The sequence below is a fragment of the Chiloscyllium punctatum genome, chromosome 18 (assembly GCF_047496795.1).
Source record: "Chiloscyllium punctatum isolate Juve2018m chromosome 18, sChiPun1.3, whole genome shotgun sequence".
NCBI lineage: Eukaryota > Metazoa > Chordata > Chondrichthyes > Orectolobiformes > Hemiscylliidae > Chiloscyllium > Chiloscyllium punctatum.
The window spans coordinates 5,463,545-5,489,564 of record NC_092756.1 but is presented as its reverse complement, the minus strand read 5'-3'; the positions used below and the strand labels follow the sequence as shown (position 1 = coordinate 5,489,564).

The 26,020-nt window shown below is 46.4% G+C and overlaps 6 non-coding genes across 6 annotated transcripts; all 6 read right to left on the bottom strand.

Annotated features, from left to right (window-relative positions):
• On the bottom strand, positions 1-82 carry trnal-aag (transfer RNA leucine (anticodon AAG)). The gene has a single exon. It is a non-coding gene; the product is annotated as a tRNA-Leu (tRNA).
• Positions 83-5,871: 5,789 nt separating this feature from the next.
• trnal-aag (transfer RNA leucine (anticodon AAG)) lies at positions 5,872-5,953 on the bottom strand. Its single transcript has one exon. It is a non-coding gene; the product is annotated as a tRNA-Leu (tRNA).
• Positions 5,954-17,604: 11,651 nt separating this feature from the next.
• On the bottom strand, positions 17,605-17,686 carry trnal-aag (transfer RNA leucine (anticodon AAG)). Its single transcript has one exon. It is a non-coding gene; the product is annotated as a tRNA-Leu (tRNA).
• A 2,858-nt stretch (positions 17,687-20,544) lies between these two features.
• On the bottom strand, positions 20,545-20,626 carry trnal-aag (transfer RNA leucine (anticodon AAG)). Its single transcript has one exon. It is a non-coding gene; the product is annotated as a tRNA-Leu (tRNA).
• Positions 20,627-22,283: 1,657 nt separating this feature from the next.
• Positions 22,284-22,356, bottom strand: trnai-uau (transfer RNA isoleucine (anticodon UAU)). The gene has a single exon. It is a non-coding gene; the product is annotated as a tRNA-Ile (tRNA).
• Positions 22,357-23,481: 1,125 nt separating this feature from the next.
• trnal-aag (transfer RNA leucine (anticodon AAG)) lies at positions 23,482-23,563 on the bottom strand. Its single transcript has one exon. It is a non-coding gene; the product is annotated as a tRNA-Leu (tRNA).
• Positions 23,564-26,020: the final 2,457 nt, after the last annotated feature.

Below are 26,020 nucleotides of genomic sequence, written 5' to 3'. Positions count from 1 at the left end.
TGGCAGCGGTGGGATTCGAACCCACGCCTCTGTCGAGACTGGAGCCTTAATCCAGCGCCTTAGACCGCTCGGCCACACTACCAACACACCCACGACTCCATTTTCTTGCACTTCCAATTGTGTTCCTGCATAACAACAGATGTAAACTCACGTGAAAAGGGTTCCATGATCCCTCTCCGACTCGCACAGCTGCTGGGATGTGCCCGTCCACAATATCAATTTCTCAGCAGTTAACGATAGCCCATCAATCCAGACAAAAATCACTGGTAAACTGAGTCTATCTTCTCAGACTTCGATTCAGCTACAGATGTATCTGTGAGTGCGTGAGAATATATGATCGGTTATGATTGGGTCAAATTACCATGAGCTACTTGACATTACTGCAATTTCGATTCTTGCTTTGCTCAATGATTTCACCCATTGCTCGAAACAGGACAACTTTCACGTTTACACGGAACATGAAACACACCGGACTACAGGGGAAATGCACAAAGCTGAGCAGGCCGTGTCCCAAATCATACCGTGCAGCATAGTTTCAGTCACTGTGTCTGTTTTGCAGAATAAGGTTCCCAAAGAATGTTCCACCCTAAAACCGGAGGTAGCATTACAATCCGAGAAGGACAGATTACATTGTGAGGAAGGTCTGACCTCGGGGCCGGTTCGAGATGCCACTTTCCTTGCCTTTTACCTAACCGTGCAATTTGCTGCAGATTGCACCTGGACATGAGCCTCATGGATACCAACTGAGTTGGAAACCTGTGTGGGAATCGATGAGAATAAGCGACTCAATAAAGTTTAACAAGTTCCATGGTGCTTTTTAGAAATGCAGTTTCTCTTCACCTCAATCCAAAAGGCAGTTTCCGAACATAGTAACAGAAGTCAAAAGGTAATTACCTCACCCCACCCCCACTCCGGAAGAGGTGCTAACTGCCCTTGATTGCTTTTTGTTCACGATGTGAAGAGCTCTCACGCCTGAGTCACCGTCACGTCTCTGGTTGCTGAGTGAATCACAACGAAGGACTTTCTCCAGAGCTGCAACTGCCTCACTTCCCCACTCGCCCTCCCCGTTTACATTTTCCTGTTCGTCAGTGATTTAATGAAAACCAAATGGATGCGATGTCATTCTGTAGCCTCTCTGTCGATTCCTCCGTTTCCGTTCCAACCTGGCTTAGATCTCGGGGCGCACCTTAATACTAGCGACGCTATGAAAGCACAGGTCCAGAGGTTCCTCTGAGAGTGGAATTTCTTTCATTGCTGTTGCTGATTGAATGAGCCACTAACGTGCGAACTGCTCCAAAACATGATTCAGGACCTCTGGTGCCAATTCTAACACGTTGAATAACGACAGACACCTTCCAAATGAGGTCTTTCAGAGACGACTTTGGGATACATTTGACAGACAGACTAGTTGAGGAATCCGTGGTGCACTGTGACACCAGCACATCAGCTTCTTCCCTGTCTTTGAACCGGGCCGCCTGCGCAAGGAATGCGAATGCGGTAATGCTTTTCGTGGAAGGATCAGAAGGGGGTAACTACACTCTCAAACAGAATGGCATATGATCAGAACCAGGTTGGAGAAAAGCTTTACAATGCTTTTGCACAGTAATTAAACGGAGCGGCATTGCATTGCACTACGAGCGACGATTTATTCGAGCAAACTCGGAGGCAGGTTTGCACATGGGAAAGCAAGCAAGAAAGCTCCGTTCTTGTCGATGTCAAAGGCTGCAGTTGAAGAGCAAAGCAGTTTCTGCCCAGTTTCGAACTGGGGACCTTGCGCGTGTAAGGCGAACGTGATGACCACTACACTACAGAGACAAGCCTCGGTCGTCCCCGCTGCAGCTCAGTGGCATCCAGCACTGAAAGTTGAAGCCATTCGACCTTTCACCTTTCTGTTTCCGTTAGCTCGTTGTTTAATGGGACTTGTTTAATTTTGGCTATGTGGTGAGCATGGACGAGATACACCGAAGTATCTGTTTCCACGCGGTGTACCCCAATAACGTTGTGTCGCTTACACCTGCTTTAAAGAATTACGTTTTTGCGGAGCTTACCGTCGCAGTCTGTGGCAAAATCTTTTCGTCTGTTCGACTGCTCACGGGAAAGGTAGCATTGTGAAACACTGCAGAAACGAACGACTTCCTTACTTTTGCTCCGACTGACCATACTCCGTGAAAATTTCCCAGATTCTCAGTTGAGGATTTTTGCAGCTGGAAGTTACCTCAGAAACCCTGTTAATTCGTAATGTATTGAGCGAATCGCAAAACAGAAAGCATTTAACACGGAACACAAACAAAACGGGAAAACCAAATGCATTTTCAGACACAGCGAGCATGAATGCTAAATGTGAGACAGTCAGGGGGCATGAGCCATAACGTAATCACACAACTAACAACAGGGCAATTCCAAACTACTCTTTCAAACATACTGGAGCCTGAGTGCACCACCACTTCCCAGACAATGCTGCAAAGAGACAAAGAAAGAACATAATAAGAATGGGCCATAAAAAGTGAATTTCACCAATCACAGTCTCGATTAGATTACCTTTCCCTTCCGATGACTCCAGGACTGAAATGAAGGAAGTGGGAGAAATTCAATAACATATGACATCGAAATACATTGGAACGATTTTCTCATTGGCCAGAAAACCAAATAACGACGAGTCGAGTCACCGTAGGACTCTGTTTCGCAACAACGATGAAATAGCAGTCTCCATTCGGTTCCAGTAAAAGCTCAACTTGCCTGGAACAGAAAGCAACAGTCGAGCCGCTGGCGATTTTCCGCGCGGGAGGCGAACACGAGCATGACAGCACAGACACTTTGGAAAATTCGGCACTTACCAACACCACAATCAATTCCCCGGGAAGCAAACTCATTTTGCTTCTGTTTTAAACAGAAATGCCGCAGGGGATCGAAACAGCATTTAAACTAGCTGCTCCGCAGAAATGGGATTCGAACCCACGCCTCTGTCGAGACTGGAGCCTTAATCCAGCGCCTTAGACCGCTCGGCCACACTACCAACACGCCCACGACTCCATTTTCTTGCACTTCCAATTGTGTTCCTGCATAACAACAGATGTAAACTCACGTGAAAAGGGTTCCATGATCCCTCTCCGACTCGCACAGCTGCTGGGATGTGCCCGTCCACAATATCAATTTCTCAGCAGTTAACGATAGCCCATCAATCCAGACAAAAATCACTGGTAAACTGAGTCTATCTTCTCAGACTTCGATTCAGCTACAGATGTATCTGTGAGTGCGTGAGAATATATGATCGGTTATGATTGGGTCAAATTACCATGAGCTACTTGACATTACTGCAATTTCGATTCTTGCTTTGCTCAATGATTTCACCCATTGCTCGAAACAGGACAACTTTCACGTTTACACGGAACATGAAACACACCGGACTACAGGGGAAATGCACAAAGCTGAGCAGGCCGTGTCCCAAATCATACCGTGCAGCATAGTTTCAGTCACTGTGTCTGTTTTGCAGAATAAGGTTCCCAAAGAATGTTCCACCCTAAAACCGGAGGTAGCATTACAATCCGAGAAGGACAGATTACATTGTGAGGAAGGTCTGACCTCGGGGCCGGTTCGAGATGCCACTTTCCTTGCCTTTTACCTAACCGTGCAATTTGCTGCAGATTGCACCTGGACATGAGCCTCATGGATACCAACTGAGTTGGAAACCTGTGTGGGAATCGATGAGAATAAGCGACTCAATAAAGTTTAACAAGTTCCATGGTGCTTTTTAGAAATGCAGTTTCTCTTCACCTCAATCCAAAAGGCAGTTTCCGAACATAGTAACAGAAGTCAAAAGGTAATTACCTCACCCCACCCCCACTCCGGAAGAGGTGCTAACTGCCCTTGATTGCTTTTTGTTCACGATGTGAAGAGCTCTCACGCCTGAGTCACCGTCACGTCTCTGGTTGCTGAGTGAATCACAACGAAGGACTTTCTCCAGAGCTGCAACTGCCTCACTTCCCCACTCGCCCTCCCCGTTTACATTTTCCTGTTCGTCAGTGATTTAATGAAAACCAAATGGATGCGATGTCATTCTGTAGCCTCTCTGTCGATTCCTCCGTTTCCGTTCCAACCTGGCTTAGATCTCGGGGCGCACCTTAATACTAGCGACGCTATGAAAGCACAGGTCCAGAGGTTCCTCTGAGAGTGGAATTTCTTTCATTGCTGTTGCTGATTGAATGAGCCACTAACGTGCGAACTGCTCCAAAACATGATTCAGGACCTCTGGTGCCAATTCTAACACGTTGAATAACGACAGACACCTTCCAAATGAGGTCTTTCAGAGACGACTTTGGGATACATTTGACAGACAGACTAGTTGAGGAATCCGTGGTGCACTGTGACACCAGCACATCAGCTTCTTCCCTGTCTTTGAACCGGGCCGCCTGCGCAAGGAATGCGAATGCGGTAATGCTTTTCGTGGAAGGATCAGAAGGGGGTAACTACACTCTCAAACAGAATGGCATATGATCAGAACCAGGTTGGAGAAAAACTTTACAATGCTTTTGCACAGTAATTAAACGGAGCGGCATTGCATTGCACTACGAGCGACGATTTATTCGAGCAAACTCGGAGGCAGGTTTGCACATGGGAAAGCAAGCAAGAAAGCTCCGTTCTTGTCGATGTCAAAGGCTGCAGTTGAAGAGCAAAGCAGTTTCTGCCCAGTTTCGAACTGGGGACCTTGCGCGTGTAAGGCGAACGTGATGACCACTACACTACAGAGACAAGCCTCGGTCGTCCCCGCTGCAGCTCAGTGGCATCCAGCACTGAAAGTTGAAGCCATTCGACCTTTCACCTTTCTGTTTCCGTTAGCTCGTTGTTTAATGGGACTTGTTTAATTTTGGCTATGTGGTGAGCATGGACGAGATACACCGAAGTATCTGTTTCCACGCGGTGTACCCCAATAACGTTGTGTCGCTTACACCTGCTTTAAAGAATTACGTTTTTGCGGAGCTTACCGTCGCAGTCTGTGGCAAAATCTTTTCGTCTGTTCGACTGCTCACGGGAAAGGTAGCATTGTGAAACACTGCAGAAACGAACGACTTCCTTACTTTTGCTCCGACTGACCATACTCCGTGAAAATTTCCCAGATTCTCAGTTGAGGATTTTTGCAGCTGGAAGTTACCTCAGAAACCCTGTTAATTCGTAATGTATTGAGCGAATCGCAAAACAGAAAGCATTTAACACGGAACACAAACAAAACGGGAAAACCAAATGCATTTTCAGACACAGCGAGCATGAATGCTAAATGTGAGACAGTCAGGGGGCATGAGCCATAACGTAATCACACAACTAACAACAGGGCAATTCCAAACTACTCTTTCAAACATACTGGAGCCTGAGTGCACCACCACTTCCCAGACAATGCTGCAAAGAGACAAAAAAAGAACATAATAAGAATGGGCCATAAAAAGTGAATTTCACCAATCACAGTTTCGATTAGATTACCTTTCCCTTCCGATGACTCCAGGACTGAAATGAAGGAAGTGGGAGAAATTCAATAACATATGACATCGAAATACATTGGAACGATTTTCTCATTGGCCAGAAAACCAAATAACGACGAGTCGAGTCACCGTAGGACTCTGTTTCGCAACAACGATGAAATAGCAGTCTCCATTCGGTTCCAGTAAAAGCTCAACTTGCCTGGAACAGAAAGCAACAGTCGAGCCGCTGGCGATTTTCCGCGCGGGAGGCGAACACGAGCATGACAGCACAGACACTTTGGAAAATTCGGCACTTACCAACACCACAATCAATTCCCCGGGAAGCAAACTCATTTTGCTTCTGTTTTAAACAGAAATGCCGCAGGGGATCGAAACAGCATTTAAACTAGCTGCTCCGCAGAAATGGCAGCGGTGGGATTCGAACCCACGCCTCTGTCGAGACTGGAGCCTTAATCCAGCGCCTTAGACCGCTCGGCCACACTACCAACACACCCACGACTCCATTTTCTTGCACTTCCAATTGTGTTCCTGCATAACAACAGATGTAAACTCACGTGAAAAGGGTTCCATGATCCCTCTCCGACTCGCACAGCTGCTGGGATGTGCCCGTCCACAATATCAATTTCTCAGCAGTTAACGATAGCCCATCAATCCAGACAAAAATCACTGGTAAACTGAGTCTATCTTCTCAGACTTCGATTCAGCTACAGATGTATCTGTGAGTGCGTGAGAATATATGATCGGTTATGATTGGGTCAAATTACCATGAGCTACTTGACATTACTGCAATTTCGATTCTTGCTTTGCTCAATGATTTCACCCATTGCTCGAAACAGGACAACTTTCACGTTTACACGGAACATGAAACACACCGGACTACAGGGGAAATGCACAAAGCTGAGCAGGCCGTGTCCCAAATCATACCGTGCAGCATAGTTTCAGTCACTGTGTCTGTTTTGCAGAATAAGGTTCCCAAAGAATGTTCCACCCTAAAACCGGAGGTAGCATTACAATCCGAGAAGGACAGATTACATTGTGAGGAAGGTCTGACCTCGGGGCCGGTTCGAGATGCCACTTTCCTTGCCTTTTACCTAACCGTGCAATTTGCTGCAGATTGCACCTGGACATGAGCCTCATGGATACCAACTGAGTTGGAAACCTGTGTGGGAATCGATGAGAATAAGCGACTCAATAAAGTTTAACAAGTTCCATGGTGCTTTTTAGAAATGCAGTTTCTCTTCACCTCAATCCAAAAGGCAGTTTCCGAACATAGTAACAGAAGTCAAAAGGTAATTACCTCACCCCACCCCCACTCCGGAAGAGGTGCTAACTGCCCTTGATTGCTTTTTGTTCACGATGTGAAGAGCTCTCACGCCTGAGTCACCGTCACGTCTCTGGTTGCTGAGTGAATCACAACGAAGGACTTTCTCCAGAGCTGCAACTGCCTCACTTCCCCACTCGCCCTCCCCGTTTACATTTTCCTGTTCGTCAGTGATTTAATGAAAACCAAATGGATGCGATGTCATTCTGTAGCCTCTCTGTCGATTCCTCCGTTTCCGTTCCAACCTGGCTTAGATCTCGGGGCGCACCTTAATACTAGCGACGCTATGAAAGCACAGGTCCAGAGGTTCCTCTGAGAGTGGAATTTCTTTCATTGCTGTTGCTGATTGAATGAGCCACTAACGTGCGAACTGCTCCAAAACATGATTCAGGACCTCTGGTGCCAATTCTAACACGTTGAATAACGACAGACACCTTCCAAATGAGGTCTTTCAGAGACGACTTTGGGATACATTTGACAGACAGACTAGTTGAGGAATCCGTGGTGCACTGTGACACCAGCACATCAGCTTCTTCCCTGTCTTTGAACCGGGCCGCCTGCGCAAGGAATGCGAATGCGGTAATGCTTTTCGTGGAAGGATCAGAAGGGGGTAACTACACTCTCAAACAGAATGGCATATGATCAGAACCAGGTTGGAGAAAAACTTTACAATGCTTTTGCACAGTAATTAAACGGAGCGGCATTGCATTGCACTACGAGCGACGATTTATTCGAGCAAACTCGGAGGCAGGTTTGCACATGGGAAAGCAAGCAAGAAAGCTCCGTTCTTGTCGATGTCAAAGGCTGCAGTTGAAGAGCAAAGCAGTTTCTGCCCAGTTTCGAACTGGGGACCTTGCGCGTGTAAGGCGAACGTGATGACCACTACACTACAGAGACAAGCCTCGGTCGTCCCCGCTGCAGCTCAGTGGCATCCAGCACTGAAAGTTGAAGCCATTCGACCTTTCACCTTTCTGTTTCCGTTAGCTCGTTGTTTAATGGGACTTGTTTAATTTTGGCTATGTGGTGAGCATGGACGAGATACACCGAAGTATCTGTTTCCACGCGGTGTACCCCAATAACGTTGTGTCGCTTACACCTGCTTTAAAGAATTACGTTTTTGCGGAGCTTACCGTCGCAGTCTGTGGCAAAATCTTTTCGTCTGTTCGACTGCTCACGGGAAAGGTAGCATTGTGAAACACTGCAGAAACGAACGACTTCCTTACTTTTGCTCCGACTGACCATACTCCGTGAAAATTTCCCAGATTCTCAGTTGAGGATTTTTGCAGCTGGAAGTTACCTCAGAAACCCTGTTAATTCGTAATGTATTGAGCGAATCGCAAAACAGAAAGCATTTAACACGGAACACAAACAAAACGGGAAAACCAAATGCATTTTCAGACACAGCGAGCATGAATGCTAAATGTGAGACAGTCAGGGGGCATGAGCCATAACGTAATCACACAACTAACAACAGGGCAATTCCAAACTACTCTTTCAAACATACTGGAGCCTGAGTGCACCACCACTTCCCAGACAATGCTGCAAAGAGACAAAGAAAGAACATAATAAGAATGGGCCATAAAAAGTGAATTTCACCAATCACAGTCTCGATTAGATTACCTTTCCCTTCCGATGACTCCAGGACTGAAATGAAGGAAGTGGGAGAAATTCAATAACATATGACATCGAAATACATTGGAACGATTTTCTCATTGGCCAGAAAACCAAATAACGACGAGTCGAGTCACCGTAGGACTCTGTTTCGCAACAACGATGAAATAGCAGTCTCCATTCGGTTCCAGTAAAAGCTCAACTTGCCTGGAACAGAAAGCAACAGTCGAGCCGCTGGCGATTTTCCGCGCGGGAGGCGAACACGAGCATGACAGCACAGACACTTTGGAAAATTCGGCACTTACCAACACCACAATCAATTCCCCGGGAAGCAAACTCATTTTGCTTCTGTTTTAAACAGAAATGCCGCAGGGGATCGAAACAGCATTTAAACTAGCTGCTCCGCAGAAATGGGATTCGAACCCACGCCTCTGTCGAGACTGGAGCCTTAATCCAGCGCCTTAGACCGCTCGGCCACACTACCAACACGCCCACGACTCCATTTTCTTGCACTTCCAATTGTGTTCCTGCATAACAACAGATGTAAACTCACGTGAAAAGGGTTCCATGATCCCTCTCCGACTCGCACAGCTGCTGGGATGTGCCCGTCCACAATATCAATTTCTCAGCAGTTAACGATAGCCCATCAATCCAGACAAAAATCACTGGTAAACTGAGTCTATCTTCTCAGACTTCGATTCAGCTACAGATGTATCTGTGAGTGCGTGAGAATATATGATCGGTTATGATTGGGTCAAATTACCATGAGCTACTTGACATTACTGCAATTTCGATTCTTGCTTTGCTCAATGATTTCACCCATTGCTCGAAACAGGACAACTTTCACGTTTACACGGAACATGAAACACACCGGACTACAGGGGAAATGCACAAAGCTGAGCAGGCCGTGTCCCAAATCATACCGTGCAGCATAGTTTCAGTCACTGTGTCTGTTTTGCAGAATAAGGTTCCCAAAGAATGTTCCACCCTAAAACCGGAGGTAGCATTACAATCCGAGAAGGACAGATTACATTGTGAGGAAGGTCTGACCTCGGGGCCGGTTCGAGATGCCACTTTCCTTGCCTTTTACCTAACCGTGCAATTTGCTGCAGATTGCACCTGGACATGAGCCTCATGGATACCAACTGAGTTGGAAACCTGTGTGGGAATCGATGAGAATAAGCGACTCAATAAAGTTTAACAAGTTCCATGGTGCTTTTTAGAAATGCAGTTTCTCTTCACCTCAATCCAAAAGGCAGTTTCCGAACATAGTAACAGAAGTCAAAAGGTAATTACCTCACCCCACCCCCACTCCGGAAGAGGTGCTAACTGCCCTTGATTGCTTTTTGTTCACGATGTGAAGAGCTCTCACGCCTGAGTCACCGTCACGTCTCTGGTTGCTGAGTGAATCACAACGAAGGACTTTCTCCAGAGCTGCAACTGCCTCACTTCCCCACTCGCCCTCCCCGTTTACATTTTCCTGTTCGTCAGTGATTTAATGAAAACCAAATGGATGCGATGTCATTCTGTAGCCTCTCTGTCGATTCCTCCGTTTCCGTTCCAACCTGGCTTAGATCTCGGGGCGCACCTTAATACTAGCGACGCTATGAAAGCACAGGTCCAGAGGTTCCTCTGAGAGTGGAATTTCTTTCATTGCTGTTGCTGATTGAATGAGCCACTAACGTGCGAACTGCTCCAAAACATGATTCAGGACCTCTGGTGCCAATTCTAACACGTTGAATAACGACAGACACCTTCCAAATGAGGTCTTTCAGAGACGACTTTGGGATACATTTGACAGACAGACTAGTTGAGGAATCCGTGGTGCACTGTGACACCAGCACATCAGCTTCTTCCCTGTCTTTGAACCGGGCCGCCTGCGCAAGGAATGCGAATGCGGTAATGCTTTTCGTGGAAGGATCAGAAGGGGGTAACTACACTCTCAAACAGAATGGCATATGATCAGAACCAGGTTGGAGAAAAACTTTACAATGCTTTTGCACAGTAATTAAACGGAGCGGCATTGCATTGCACTACGAGCGACGATTTATTCGAGCAAACTCGGAGGCAGGTTTGCACATGGGAAAGCAAGCAAGAAAGCTCCGTTCTTGTCGATGTCAAAGGCTGCAGTTGAAGAGCAAAGCAGTTTCTGCCCAGTTTCGAACTGGGGACCTTGCGCGTGTAAGGCGAACGTGATGACCACTACACTACAGAGACAAGCCTCGGTCGTCCCCGCTGCAGCTCAGTGGCATCCAGCACTGAAAGTTGAAGCCATTCGACCTTTCACCTTTCTGTTTCCGTTAGCTCGTTGTTTAATGGGACTTGTTTAATTTTGGCTATGTGGTGAGCATGGACGAGATACACCGAAGTATCTGTTTCCACGCGGTGTACCCCAATAACGTTGTGTCGCTTACACCTGCTTTAAAGAATTACGTTTTTGCGGAGCTTACCGTCGCAGTCTGTGGCAAAATCTTTTCGTCTGTTCGACTGCTCACGGGAAAGGTAGCATTGTGAAACACTGCAGAAACGAACGACTTCCTTACTTTTGCTCCGACTGACCATACTCCGTGAAAATTTCCCAGATTCTCAGTTGAGGATTTTTGCAGCTGGAAGTTACCTCAGAAACCCTGTTAATTCGTAATGTATTGAGCGAATCGCAAAACAGAAAGCATTTAACACGGAACACAAACAAAACGGGAAAACCAAATGCATTTTCAGACACAGCGAGCATGAATGCTAAATGTGAGACAGTCAGGGGGCATGAGCCATAACGTAATCACACAACTAACAACAGGGCAATTCCAAACTACTCTTTCAAACATACTGGAGCCTGAGTGCACCACCACTTCCCAGACAATGCTGCAAAGAGACAAAGAAAGAACATAATAAGAATGGGCCATAAAAAGTGAATTTCACCAATCACAGTCTCGATTAGATTACCTTTCCCTTCCGATGACTCCAGGACTGAAATGAAGGAAGTGGGAGAAATTCAATAACATATGACATCGAAATACATTGGAACGATTTTCTCATTGGCCAGAAAACCAAATAACGACGAGTCGAGTCACCGTAGGACTCTGTTTCGCAACAACGATGAAATAGCAGTCTCCATTCGGTTCCAGTAAAAGCTCAACTTGCCTGGAACAGAAAGCAACAGTCGAGCCGCTGGCGATTTTCCGCGCGGGAGGCGAACACGAGCATGACAGCACAGACACTTTGGAAAATTCGGCACTTACCAACACCACAATCAATTCCCCGGGAAGCAAACTCATTTTGCTTCTGTTTTAAACAGAAATGCCGCAGGGGATCGAAACAGCATTTAAACTAGCTGCTCCGCAGAAATGGGATTCGAACCCACGCCTCTGTCGAGACTGGAGCCTTAATCCAGCGCCTTAGACCGCTCGGCCACACTACCAACACGCGCACGACTCCATTTTCTTGCACTTCCAATTGTGTTCCTGCATAACAACAGATGTAAACTCACGTGAAAAGGGTTCCATGATCCCTCTCCGACTCGCACAGCTGCTGGGATGTGCCCGTCCACAATATCAATTTCTCAGCAGTTAACGATAGCCCATCAATCCAGACAAAAATCACTGGTAAACTGAGTCTATCTTCTCAGACTTCGATTCAGCTACAGATGTATCTGTGAGTGCGTGAGAATATATGATCGGTTATGATTGGGTCAAATTACCATGAGCTACTTGACATTACTGCAATTTCGATTCTTGCTTTGCTCAATGATTTCACCCATTGCTCGAAACAGGACAACTTTCACGTTTACACGGAACATGAAACACACCGGACTACAGGGGAAATGCACAAAGCTGAGCAGGCCGTGTCCCAAATCATACCGTGCAGCATAGTTTCAGTCACTGTGTCTGTTTTGCAGAATAAGGTTCCCAAAGAATGTTCCACCCTAAAACCGGAGGTAGCATTACAATCCGAGAAGGACAGATTACATTGTGAGGAAGGTCTGACCTCGGGGCCGGTTCGAGATGCCACTTTCCTTGCCTTTTACCTAACCGTGCAATTTGCTGCAGATTGCACCTGGACATGAGCCTCATGGATACCAACTGAGTTGGAAACCTGTGTGGGAATCGATGAGAATAAGCGACTCAATAAAGTTTAACAAGTTCCATGGTGCTTTTTAGAAATGCAGTTTCTCTTCACCTCAATCCAAAAGGCAGTTTCCGAACATAGTAACAGAAGTCAAAAGGTAATTACCTCACCCCACCCCCACTCCGGAAGAGGTGCTAACTGCCCTTGATTGCTTTTTGTTCACGATGTGAAGAGCTCTCACGCCTGAGTCACCGTCACGTCTCTGGTTGCTGAGTGAATCACAACGAAGGACTTTCTCCAGAGCTGCAACTGCCTCACTTCCCCACTCGCCCTCCCCGTTTACATTTTCCTGTTCGTCAGTGATTTAATGAAAACCAAATGGATGCGATGTCATTCTGTAGCCTCTCTGTCGATTCCTCCGTTTCCGTTCCAACCTGGCTTAGATCTCGGGGCGCACCTTAATACTAGCGACGCTATGAAAGCACAGGTCCAGAGGTTCCTCTGAGAGTGGAATTTCTTTCATTGCTGTTGCTGATTGAATGAGCCACTAACGTGCGAACTGCTCCAAAACATGATTCAGGACCTCTGGTGCCAATTCTAACACGTTGAATAACGACAGACACCTTCCAAATGAGGTCTTTCAGAGACGACTTTGGGATACATTTGACAGACAGACTAGTTGAGGAATCCGTGGTGCACTGTGACACCAGCACATCAGCTTCTTCCCTGTCTTTGAACCGGGCCGCCTGCGCAAGGAATGCGAATGCGGTAATGCTTTTCGTGGAAGGATCAGAAGGGGGTAACTACACTCTCAAACAGAATGGCATATGATCAGAACCAGGTTGGAGAAAAACTTTACAATGCTTTTGCACAGTAATTAAACGGAGCGGCATTGCATTGCACTACGAGCGACGATTTATTCGAGCAAACTCGGAGGCAGGTTTGCACATGGGAAAGCAAGCAAGAAAGCTCCGTTCTTGTCGATGTCAAAGGCTGCAGTTGAAGAGCAAAGCAGTTTCTGCCCAGTTTCGAACTGGGGACCTTGCGCGTGTAAGGCGAACGTGATGACCACTACACTACAGAGACAAGCCTCGGTCGTCCCCGCTGCAGCTCAGTGGCATCCAGCACTGAAAGTTGAAGCCATTCGACCTTTCACCTTTCTGTTTCCGTTAGCTCGTTGTTTAATGGGACTTGTTTAATTTTGGCTATGTGGTGAGCATGGACGAGATACACCGAAGTATCTGTTTCCACGCGGTGTACCCCAATAACGTTGTGTCGCTTACACCTGCTTTAAAGAATTACGTTTTTGCGGAGCTTACCGTCGCAGTCTGTGGCAAAATCTTTTCGTCTGTTCGACTGCTCACGGGAAAGGTAGCATTGTGAAACACTGCAGAAACGAACGACTTCCTTACTTTTGCTCCGACTGACCATACTCCGTGAAAATTTCCCAGATTCTCAGTTGAGGATTTTTGCAGCTGGAAGTTACCTCAGAAACCCTGTTAATTCGTAATGTATTGAGCGAATCGCAAAACAGAAAGCATTTAACACGGAACACAAACAAAACGGGAAAACCAAATGCATTTTCAGACACAGCGAGCATGAATGCTAAATGTGAGACAGTCAGGGGGCATGAGCCATAACGTAATCACACAACTAACAACAGGGCAATTCCAAACTACTCTTTCAAACATACTGGAGCCTGAGTGCACCACCACTTCCCAGACAATGCTGCAAAGAGACAAAGAAAGAACATAATAAGAATGGGCCATAAAAAGTGAATTTCACCAATCACAGTCTCGATTAGATTACCTTTCCCTTCCGATGACTCCAGGACTGAAATGAAGGAAGTGGGAGAAATTCAATAACATATGACATCGAAATACATTGGAACGATTTTCTCATTGGCCAGAAAACCAAATAACGACGAGTCGAGTCACCGTAGGACTCTGTTTCGCAACAACGATGAAATAGCAGTCTCCATTCGGTTCCAGTAAAAGCTCAACTTGCCTGGAACAGAAAGCAACAGTCGAGCCGCTGGCGATTTTCCGCGCGGGAGGCGAACACGAGCATGACAGCACAGACACTTTGGAAAATTCGGCACTTACCAACACCACAATCAATTCCCCGGGAAGCAAACTCATTTTGCTTCTGTTTTAAACAGAAATGCCGCAGGGGATCGAAACAGCATTTAAACTAGCTGCTCCGCAGAAATGGGATTCGAACCCACGCCTCTGTCGAGACTGGAGCCTTAATCCAGCGCCTTAGACCGCTCGGCCACACTACCAACACGCCCACGACTCCATTTTCTTGCACTTCCAATTGTGTTCCTGCATAACAACAGATGTAAACTCACGTGAAAAGGGTTCCATGATCCCTCTCCGACTCGCACAGCTGCTGGGATGTGCCCGTCCACAATATCAATTTCTCAGCAGTTAACGATAGCCCATCAATCCAGACAAAAATCACTGGTAAACTGAGTCTATCTTCTCAGACTTCGATTCAGCTACAGATGTATCTGTGAGTGCGTGAGAATATATGATCGGTTATGATTGGGTCAAATTACCATGAGCTACTTGACATTACTGCAATTTCGATTCTTGCTTTGCTCAATGATTTCACCCATTGCTCGAAACAGGACAACTTTCACGTTTACACGGAACATGAAACACACCGGACTACAGGGGAAATGCACAAAGCTGAGCAGGCCGTGTCCCAAATCATACCGTGCAGCATAGTTTCAGTCACTGTGTCTGTTTTGCAGAATAAGGTTCCCAAAGAATGTTCCACCCTAAAACCGGAGGTAGCATTACAATCCGAGAAGGACAGATTACATTGTGAGGAAGGTCTGACCTCGGGGCCGGTTCGAGATGCCACTTTCCTTGCCTTTTACCTAACCGTGCAATTTGCTGCAGATTGCACCTGGACATGAGCCTCATGGATACCAACTGAGTTGGAAACCTGTGTGGGAATCGATGAGAATAAGCGACTCAATAAAGTTTAACAAGTTCCATGGTGCTTTTTAGAAATGCAGTTTCTCTTCACCTCAATCCAAAAGGCAGTTTCCGAACATAGTAACAGAAGTCAAAAGGTAATTACCTCACCCCACCCCCACTCCGGAAGAGGTGCTAACTGCCCTTGATTGCTTTTTGTTCACGATGTGAAGAGCTCTCACGCCTGAGTCACCGTCACGTCTCTGGTTGCTGAGTGAATCACAACGAAGGACTTTCTCCAGAGCTGCAACTGCCTCACTTCCCCACTCGCCCTCCCCGTTTACATTTTCCTGTTCGTCAGTGATTTAATGAAAACCAAATGGATGCGATGTCATTCTGTAGCCTCTCTGTCGATTCCTCCGTTTCCGTTCCAACCTGGCTTAGATCTCGGGGCGCACCTTAATACTAGCGACGCTATGAAAGCACAGGTCCAGAGGTTCCTCTGAGAGTGGAATTTCTTTCATTGCTGTTGCTGATTGAATGAGCCACTAACGTGCGAACTGCTCCAAAACATGATTCAGGACCTCTGGTGCCAATTCTAACACGTTGAATAACGACAGACACCTTCCAAATGAGGTCTTTCAGAGACGACTTTGGGATACATTTGACAGACAGACTAGTTGAGGAATCCGTGGTGCACTGTGACACCAGCACATCAGCTTCTTCCCTGTCTTTGAACCGGGCCGCCTGCGCAAGGAATGCGAATGCGGTAATGCTTTTCGTGGAAGGATCAGAAGGGGGTAACTACACTCTCAAACAGAATGGCATATGATCAGAACCAGGTTGGAGAAAAACTTTACAATGCTTTTGCACAGTAATTAAACGGAGCGGCATTGCATTGCACTACGAGCGACGATTTATTCGAGCAAACTCGGAGGCAGGTTTGCACATGGGAAAGCAAGCAAGAAAGCTCCGTTCTTGTCGATGTCAAAGGCTGCAGTTGAAGAGCAAAGCAGTTTCTGCCCAGTTTCGAACTGGGGACCTTGCGCGTGTAAGGCGAACGTGATGACCACTACACTACAGAGACAAGCCTCGGTCGTCCCCGCTGCAGCTCAGTGGCATCCAGCACTGAAAGTTGAAGCCATTCGACCTTTCACCTTTCTGTTTCCGTTAGCTCGTTGTTTAATGGGACTTGTTTAATTTTGGCTATGTGGTGAGCATGGACGAGATACACCGAAGTATCTGTTTCCACGCGGTGTACCCCAATAACGTTGTGTCGCTTACACCTGCTTTAAAGAATTACGTTTTTGCGGAGCTTACCGTCGCAGTCTGTGGCAAAATCTTTTCGTCTGTTCGACTGCTCACGGGAAAGGTAGCATTGTGAAACACTGCAGAAACGAACGACTTCCTTACTTTTGCTCCGACTGACCATACTCCGTGAAAATTTCCCAGATTCTCAGTTGAGGATTTTTGCAGCTGGAAGTTACCTCAGAAACCCTGTTAATTCGTAATGTTTTGAGCGAATCGCAAAACAGAAAGCATTTAACACGGAACACAAACAAAACGGGAAAACCAAATGCATTTTCAGACACAGCGAGCATGAATGCTAAATGTGAGACAGTCAGGGGGCATGAGCCATAACGTAATCACACAACTAACAACAGGGCAATTCCAAACTACTCTTTCAAACATACTGGAGCCTGAGTGCACCACCACTTCCCAGACAATGCTGCAAAGAGACAAAGAAAGAACATAATAAGAATGGGCCATAAAAAGTGAATTTCACCAATCACAGTCTCGATTAGATTACCTTTCCCTTCCGATGACTCCAGGACTGAAATGAAGGAAGTGGGAGAAATTCAATAACATATGACATCGAAATACATTGGAACGATTTTCTCATTGGCCAGAAAACCAAATAACGACGAGTCGAGTCACCGTAGGACTCTGTTTCGCAACAACGATGAAATAGCAGTCTCCATTCGGTTCCAGTAAAAGCTCAACTTGCCTGGAACAGAAAGCAAGAGTAGAGCCGCTGGCGATTTTCCGCGCGGGAGGCGAACACGAGCATGACAGCACAGACACTTTGGAAAATTCGGCACTTACCAACACCACAATCAATTCCCCGGGATGCAAACTCATTTTGCTTCTGTTTTAAACAGAAATGCCGCAGGGGATCGAAACAGCATTTAAACTAGCTGCTCCGCAGAAATGGCAGCGGTGGGATTCGAACCCACGCCTCTGTCGAGACTGGAGCCTTAATCCAGCGCCTTAGACCGCTCGGCCACACTACCAACACGCCCACGACTCCATTTTCTTGCACATCCAATTGTGTTCCTGCATAACAACAGATGAAAACTCACGTGAAAAGGGTTCCATGATCCCTCTCCGACTCGCACAGCTGCTGGGATGTGCCCGTCTACAATATCAATTTCTCAGCAGTTAACGATAGCCCATCAATCCAGACAAAAATCACTGGTAAACTGAGTCTATCTTCTCAGACTTCGATTCAGCTACAGATGTATCTGTGAGTGCGTGAGAATATATGATCGATTATGATTGGGTCAAATTACCATGAGCTACTTGACATTACTGCAATTTCGATTCTTGCTTTGCTCAATGATTTCACCCATTGCTCGAAACAGGACAACTTTCACGTTTACACGGAACATGAAACACACCGGACTACAGGGGAAATGCACAAAGCTGAGCAGGCCGTGTCCCAAATCATACCGTGCAGCATAGTTTCAGTCACTGTGTCTGTTTTGCAGAATAAGGTTCCCAAAGAATGTTCCACCCTAAAACCGGAGGTAGCATTACAATCCGAGAAGGACAGATTACATTGTGAGGAAGGTCTGACCTCGGGGCCGGTTCGAGATGCCACTTTCCTTGCCTTTTACCTAACCGTGCAATTTGCTGCAGATTGCACCTGGACATGAGCCTCATGGATACCAACTGAGTTGGAAACCTGTGTGGGAATCGATGAGAATAAGCGACTCAATAAAGTTTAACAAGTTCCATGGTGCTTTTTAGAAATGCAGTTTCTCTTCACCTCAATCCAAAAGGCAGTTTCCGAACATAGTAACAGAAGTCAAAAGGTAATTACCTCACCCCACCCCCACTCCGGAAGAGGTGCTAACTGCCCTTGATTGCTTTTTGTTCACGATGTGAAGAGCTCTCACGCCTGAGTCACCGTCACGTCTCTGGTTGCTGAGTGAATCACAACGAAGGACTTTCTCCAGAGCTGCAACTGCCTCACTTCCCCACTCGCCCTCCCCGTTTACATTTTCCTGCTCGTCAGTGATTTAATGAAAACCAAATGGATGCGATGTCATTCTGTAGCCTCTCTGTCGATTCCTCCGTTTCCGTTCCAACCTGGCTTAGATCTCGGGGCGCACCTTAATACTAGCGACGCTATGAAAGCACAGGTCCAGAGGTTCCTCTGAGAGTGGAATTTCTTTCATTGCTGTTGCTGATTGAATGAGCCACTAACGTGCGAACTGCTCCAAAACATGATTCAGGACCTCTGGTGCCAATTCTAACACGTTGAATAACGACAGACACCTTCCAAATGAGGTCTTTCAGAGACGACTTTGGGATACATTTGACAGACAGACTAGTTGAGGAATCCGTGGTGCACTGTGACACCAGCACATCAGCTTCTTCCCTGTCTTTGAACCGGGCCGCCTGCGCAAGGAATGCGAATGCGGTAATGCTTTTCGTGGAAGGATCAGAAGGGGGTAACTACACTCTCAAACAGAATGGCATATGATCAGAACCAGGTTGGAGAAAAACTTTACAATGCTTTTGCACAGTAATTAAACGGAGCGGCATTGCATTGCACTACGAGCGACGATTTATTCGAGCAAACTCGGAGGCAGGTTTGCACATGGGAAAGCAAGCAAGAAAGCTCCGTTCTTGTCGATGTCAAAGGCTGCAGTTGAAGAGCAAAGCAGTTTCTGCCCAGTTTCGAACTGGGGACCTTGCGCGTGTACGGCGAACGTGATGACCACTACACTACAGAGACAAGCCTCGGTCGTCCCCGCTGCAGCTCAGTGGCATCCAGCACTGAAAGTTGAAGCCATTCGACCTTTCACCTTTCTGTTTCCGTTAGCTCGTTGTTTAATGGGACTTGTTTAATTTTGGCTATGTGGTGAGCATGGACGAGATACACCGAAGTATCTGTTTCCACGCGGTGTACCCCAATAACGTTGTGTCGCTTACACCTGCTTTAAAGAATTACGTTTTTGCGGAGCTTACCGTCGCAGTCTGTGGCAAAATCTTTTCGTCTGTTCGACTGCTCACGGGAAAGGTAGCATTGTGAAACACTGCAGAAACGAACGACTTCCTTACTTTTGCTCCGACTGACCATACTCCGTGAAAATTTCCCAGATTCTCAGTTGAGGATTTTTGCAGCTGGAAGTTACCTCAGAAACCCTGTTAATTCGTAATGTATTGAGCGAATCGCAAAACAGAAAGCATTTAACACGGAACACAAACAAAACGGGAAAACCAAATGCATTTTCAGACACAGCGAGCATGAATGCTAAATGTGAGACAGTCAGGGGGCATGAGCCATAACGTAATCACACAACTAACAACAGGGCAATTCCAAACTACTCTTTCAAACATACTGGAGCCTGAGTGCACCACCACTTCCCAGACAATGCTGCAAAGAGACAAAAAAAGAACATAATAAGAATGGGCCATAAAAAGTGAATTTCACCAATCACAGTCTCGATTAGATTACCTTTCCCTTCCGATGACTCCAGGACTGAAATGAAGGAAGTGGGAGAAATTCAATAACATATGACATCGAAATACATTGGAACGATTTTCTCATTGGCCAGAAAACCAAATAACGACGAGTCGAGTCACCGTAGGACTCTGTTTCGCAACAACGATGAAATAGCAGTCTCCATTCGGTTCCAGTAAAAGCTCAACTTGCCTGGAACAGAAAGCAACAGTCGAGCCGCTGGCGATTTTCCGCGCGGGAGGCGAACACGAGCATGACAGCACAGACACTTTGGAAAATTCGGCACTTACCAACACCACAATCAATTCCCCGGGAAGCAAACTCATTTTGCTTCTGTTTTAAACAGAAATGCCGCAGGGGATCGAAACAGCATTTAAACTAGCTGCTCCGCAGAAATGGCAGCGGTGGGATTCGAACCCACGCCTCTGCCGAGACTGGAGCCTTAATCCAGCGCCTTAGACCGCTCGGCCACACTACCAACACGCCCACGACTCCATTTTCTTGCAGAAATTCAATTCCTGCATAACAACAGATGTAAACTCACGTGAAAAGGGTTCCATGATCCCTCTCCGACTCGCACAGCTGCTGGGATGTGCCCGTCTACAATATCAATTTCTCAGCAGTTAACGATAGCCCATCAATCCAGACAAAAATCACTGGTAAACTGAGTCTATCTTCTCAGACTTCGATTCAGCTACAGATGTATCTGTGAGTGCGTGAGAATATATGATCGGTTATGATTGGGTCAAATTACCATGAGCTACTTGACATTACTGCAATTTCGATTCTTGCTTTGCTCAATGATTTCACCCATTGCTCGAAACAGGACAACTTTCACGTTTACACGGAACATGAAACACACCGGACTACAGGGGAAATGCACAAAGCTGAGCAGGCCGTGTCCCAAATCATACCGTGCAGCATAGTTTCAGTCACTGTGTCTGTTTTGCAGAATAAGGTTCCCAAAGAATGTTCCACCCTAAAACCGGAGGTAGCATTACAATCCGAGAAGGACAGATTACATTGTGAGGAAGGTCTGACCTCGGGGCCGGTTCGAGATGCCACTTTCCTTGCCTTTTACCTAACCGTGCAATTTGCTGCAGATTGCACCTGGACATGAGCCTCATGGATACCAACTGAGTTGGAAACCTGTGTGGGAATCGATGAGAATAAGCGACTCAATAAAGTTTAACAAGTTCCATGGTGCTTTTTAGAAATGCAGTTTCTCTTCACCTCAATCCAAAAGGCAGTTTCCGAACATAGTAACAGAAGTCAAAAGGTAATTACCTCACCCCACCCCCACTCCGGAAGAGGTGCTAACTGCCCTTGATTGCTTTTTGTTCACGATGTGAAGAGCTCTCACGCCTGAGTCACCGTCACGTCTCTGGTTGCTGAGTGAATCACAACGAAGGACTTTCTCCAGAGCTGCAACTGCCTCACTTCCCCACTCGCCCTCCCCGTTTACATTTTCCTGCTCGTCAGTGATTTAATGAAAACCAAATGGATGCGATGTCATTCTGTAGCCTCTCTGTCGATTCCTCCGTTTCCGTTCCAACCTGGCTTAGATCTCGGGGCGCACCTTAATACTAGCGACGCTATGAAAGCACAGGTCCAGAGGTTCCTCTGAGAGTGGAATTTCTTTCATTGCTGTTGCTGATTGAATGAGCCACTAACGTGCGAACTGCTCCAAAACATGATTCAGGACCTCTGGTGCCAATTCTAACACGTTGAATAACGACAGACACCTTCCAAATGAGGTCTTTCAGAGACGACTTTGGGATACATTTGACAGACAGACTAGTTGAGGAATCCGTGGTGCACTGTGACACCAGCACATCAGCTTCTTCCCTGTCTTTGAACCGGGCCGCCTGCGCAAGGAATGCGAATGCGGTAATGCTTTTCGTGGAAGGATCAGAAGGGGGTAACTACACTCTCAAACAGAATGGCATATGATCAGAACCAGGTTGGAGAAAAACTTTACAATGCTTTTGCACAGTAATTAAACGGAGCGGCATTGCATTGCACTACGAGCGACGATTTATTCGAGCAAACTCGGAGGCAGGTTTGCACATGGGAAAGCAAGCAAGAAAGCTCCGTTCTTGTCGATGTCAAAGGCTGCAGTTGAAGAGCAAAGCAGTTTCTGCCCAGTTTCGAACTGGGGACCTTGCGCGTATAAGGCGAACGTGATGACCACTACACTACAGAGACAAGCCTCGGTCGTCCCCGCTGCAGCTCAGTGGCATCCAGCACTGAAAGTTGAAGCCATTCGACCTTTCACCTTTCTGTTTCCGTTAGCTCGTTGTTTAATGGGACTTGTTTAATTTTGGCTATGTGGTGAGCATGGACGAGATACACCGAAGTATCTGTTTCCACGCGGTGTACCCCAATAACGTTGTGTCGCTTACACCTGCTTTAAAGAATTACGTTTTTGCGGAGCTTACCGTCGCAGTCTGTGGCAAAATCTTTTCGTCTGTTCGACTGCTCACGGGAAAGGTAGCATTGTGAAACACTGCAGAAACGAACGACTTCCTTACTTTTGCTCCGACTGACCATACTCCGTGAAAATTTCCCAGATTCTCAGTTGAGGATTTTTGCAGCTGGAAGTTACCTCAGAAACCCTGTTAATTCGTAATGTATTGAGCGAATCGCAAAACAGAAAGCATTTAACACGGAACACAAACAAAACGGGAAAACCAAATGCATTTTCAGACACAGCGAGCATGAATGCTAAATGTGAGACAGTCAGGGGGCATGAGCCATAACGTAATCACACAACTAACAACAGGGCAATTCCAAACTACTCTTTCAAACATACTGGAGCCTGAGTGCACCACCACTTCCCAGACAATGCTGCAAAGAGACAAAAAAAGAACATAATAAGAATGGGCCATAAAAAGTGAATTTCACCAATCACAGTCTCGATTAGATTACCTTTCCCTTCCGATGACTCCAGGACTGAAATGAAGGAAGTGGGAGAAATTCAATAACATATGACATCGAAATACATTGGAACGATTTTCTCATTGGCCAGAAAACCAAATAACGACGAGTCGAGTCACCGTAGGACTCTGTTTCGCAACAACGATGAAATAGCAGTCTCCATTCGGTTCCAGTAAAAGCTCAACTTGCCTGGAACAGAAAGCAACAGTCGAGCCGCTGGCGATTTTCCGCGCGGGAGGCGAACACGAGCATGACAGCACAGACACTTTGGAAAATTCGGCACTTACCAACACCACAATCAATTCCCCGGGAAGCAAACTCATTTTGCTTCTGTTTTAAACAGAAATGCCGCAGGGGATCGAAACAGCATTTAAACTAGCTGCTCCGCAGAAATGGCAGCGGTGGGATTCGAACCCACGCCTCTGTCGAGACTGGAGCCTTAATCCAGCGCCTTCGACCGCTCGGCCACACTACCAACACGCCCACGACTCCATTTTCTTGCACTTCCAATTGTGTTCCTGCATAACAACAGATGTAAACTCACGTGAAAAGGGTTCCATGATCCCTCTCCGACTCGCACAGCTGCTGGGATGTGCCCGTCTACAATATCAATTTCTCAGCAGTTAACGATAGCCCATCAATCCAGACAAAAATCACTGGTAAACTGAGTCTATCTTCTCAGACTTCGATTCAGCTACAGATGTATCTGTGAGTGCGTGAGAATATATGATCGATTATGATTGGGTCAAATTACCATGAGCTACTTGACATTACTGCAATTTCGATTCTTGCTTTGCTCAATGATTTCACCCATTGCTCGAAACAGGACAACTTTCACGTTTACACGGAACATGAAACACACCGGACTACAGGGGAAATGCACAAAGCTGAGCAGGCCGTGTCCCAAATCATACCGTGCAGCATAGTTTCAGTCACTGTGTCTGTTTTGCAGAATAAGGTTCCCAAAGAATGTTCCACCCTAAAACCGGAGGTAGCATTACAATCCGAGAAGGACAGATTACATTGTGAGGAAGGTCTGATCTCGGGGCCGGTTCGAGATGCCACTTTCCTTGCCTTTTACCTAACCGTGCAATTTGCTGCAGATTGCACCTGGACATGAGCCTCATGGATACCAACTGAGTTGGAAACCTGTGTGGGAATCGATGAGAATAAGCGACTCAATAAAGTTTAACAAGTTCCATGGTGCTTTTTAGAAATGCAGTTTCTCTTCACCTCAATCCAAAAGGCAGTTTCCGAACATAGTAACAGAAGTCAAAAGGTAATTACCTCACCCCACCCCCACTCCGGAAGAGGTGCTAACTGCCCTTGATTGCTTTTTGTTCACGATGTGAAGAGCTCTCACGCCTGAGTCACCGTCACGTCTCTGGTTGCTGAGTGAATCACAACGAAGGACTTTCTCCAGAGCTGCAACTGCCTCACTTCCCCACTCGCCCTCCCCGTTTACATTTTCCTGCTCGTCAGTGATTTAATGAAAACCAAATGGATGCGATGTCATTCTGTAGCCTCTCTGTCGATTCCTCCGTTTCCGTTCCAACCTGGCTTAGATCTCGGGGCGCACCTTAATACTAGCGACGCTATGAAAGCACAGGTCCAGAGGTTCCTCTGAGAGTGGAATTTCTTTCATTGCTGTTGCTGATTGAATGAGCCACTAACGTGCGAACTGCTCCAAAACATGATTCAGGACCTCTGGTGCCAATTCTCACACGTTGAATAACGACAGACACCTTCCAAATGAGGTCTTTCAGAAACGACTTTGGGATACATTTGACAGACAGACTAGTTGAGGAATCCGTGGTGCACTGTGACACCAGCACATCAGCTTCTTCCCTGTCTTTGAACCGGGCCGCCTGCGCAAGGAATGCAAATGCGGTAATTCTTCGTGGAAGCATCAGAAGGGTGTAACTACACTCTCAAAAGGCATATCATCATTTACAATTCTTTCTACAGTATTTAAATGGGATTGTATTGCAGTTCACTTCGAGAGCAGATTTGTTCAAGCAAATTCGACGGCAGGTTTGCAAATGGGAAAGCAAGCAAGAAAACTCGGTTTTTGACGATGTCAAAGGCTGCAGTTGTAGTACAAAGCAGTTTGTGCCCACTTTCGAACTGGGGACGTTTCGCGCATCAGGCGAACGTGATGACTGCTACACTACAGAAACAAGCCACATTCACCCCTCCTGCGGCTCCGTGGCATTCAGCACTGAAAGTTGAAGCCATTGTACCTTTCACCTTTCTGTTTCCAACAGCGCGTTGCTGTAATTGACATCTTGAAAAGGTTAAAAAAAAGACACTCTTCCAACTCAGTTCCAACACGTTTCCAACTCAGTTATTATCATTGTGGCTCGTGTCAAGGCGTGAATGTCCCTGCAGCAAATTGCACGGTTCACGTAAAGTGCAGAAAAACATGCGCACCAACCTGCACCAATACCTGTCTCCTGTTATTAAACTGTTATAGACAGAAACACCAGCACACAACCTTCCACCACTACCCTGTCTCCTGCCAATAAGCAGATATATGTAGAAACACACACAACCCTCCATCATCACACTGTCTCCTTCCATTAAGTAGATATACACAGAAACACACACAACTCTCCACCAAAACCCTGTTTCTTGCCACTAATCAGATATACACTAAAACACAAAACACAAGCCTCCACCGCCACGTTGTCTCACGCTATCAAGCAGATATATACTGAAGCACATACACACACTACCCTTCACCAACACCTTGCCTCCGATCAATAAGCAGATATACACAGAAACACACACAAATCTCTAAAACACCTTCCTGTCTCCTGCCATTAAACAAATATAACAGAAACACACACCCACACAACTATTCACTACCACATTGTTTTCTGCCATTAAACAAATATACCCAGAAACACACACACAATCATTCACGACC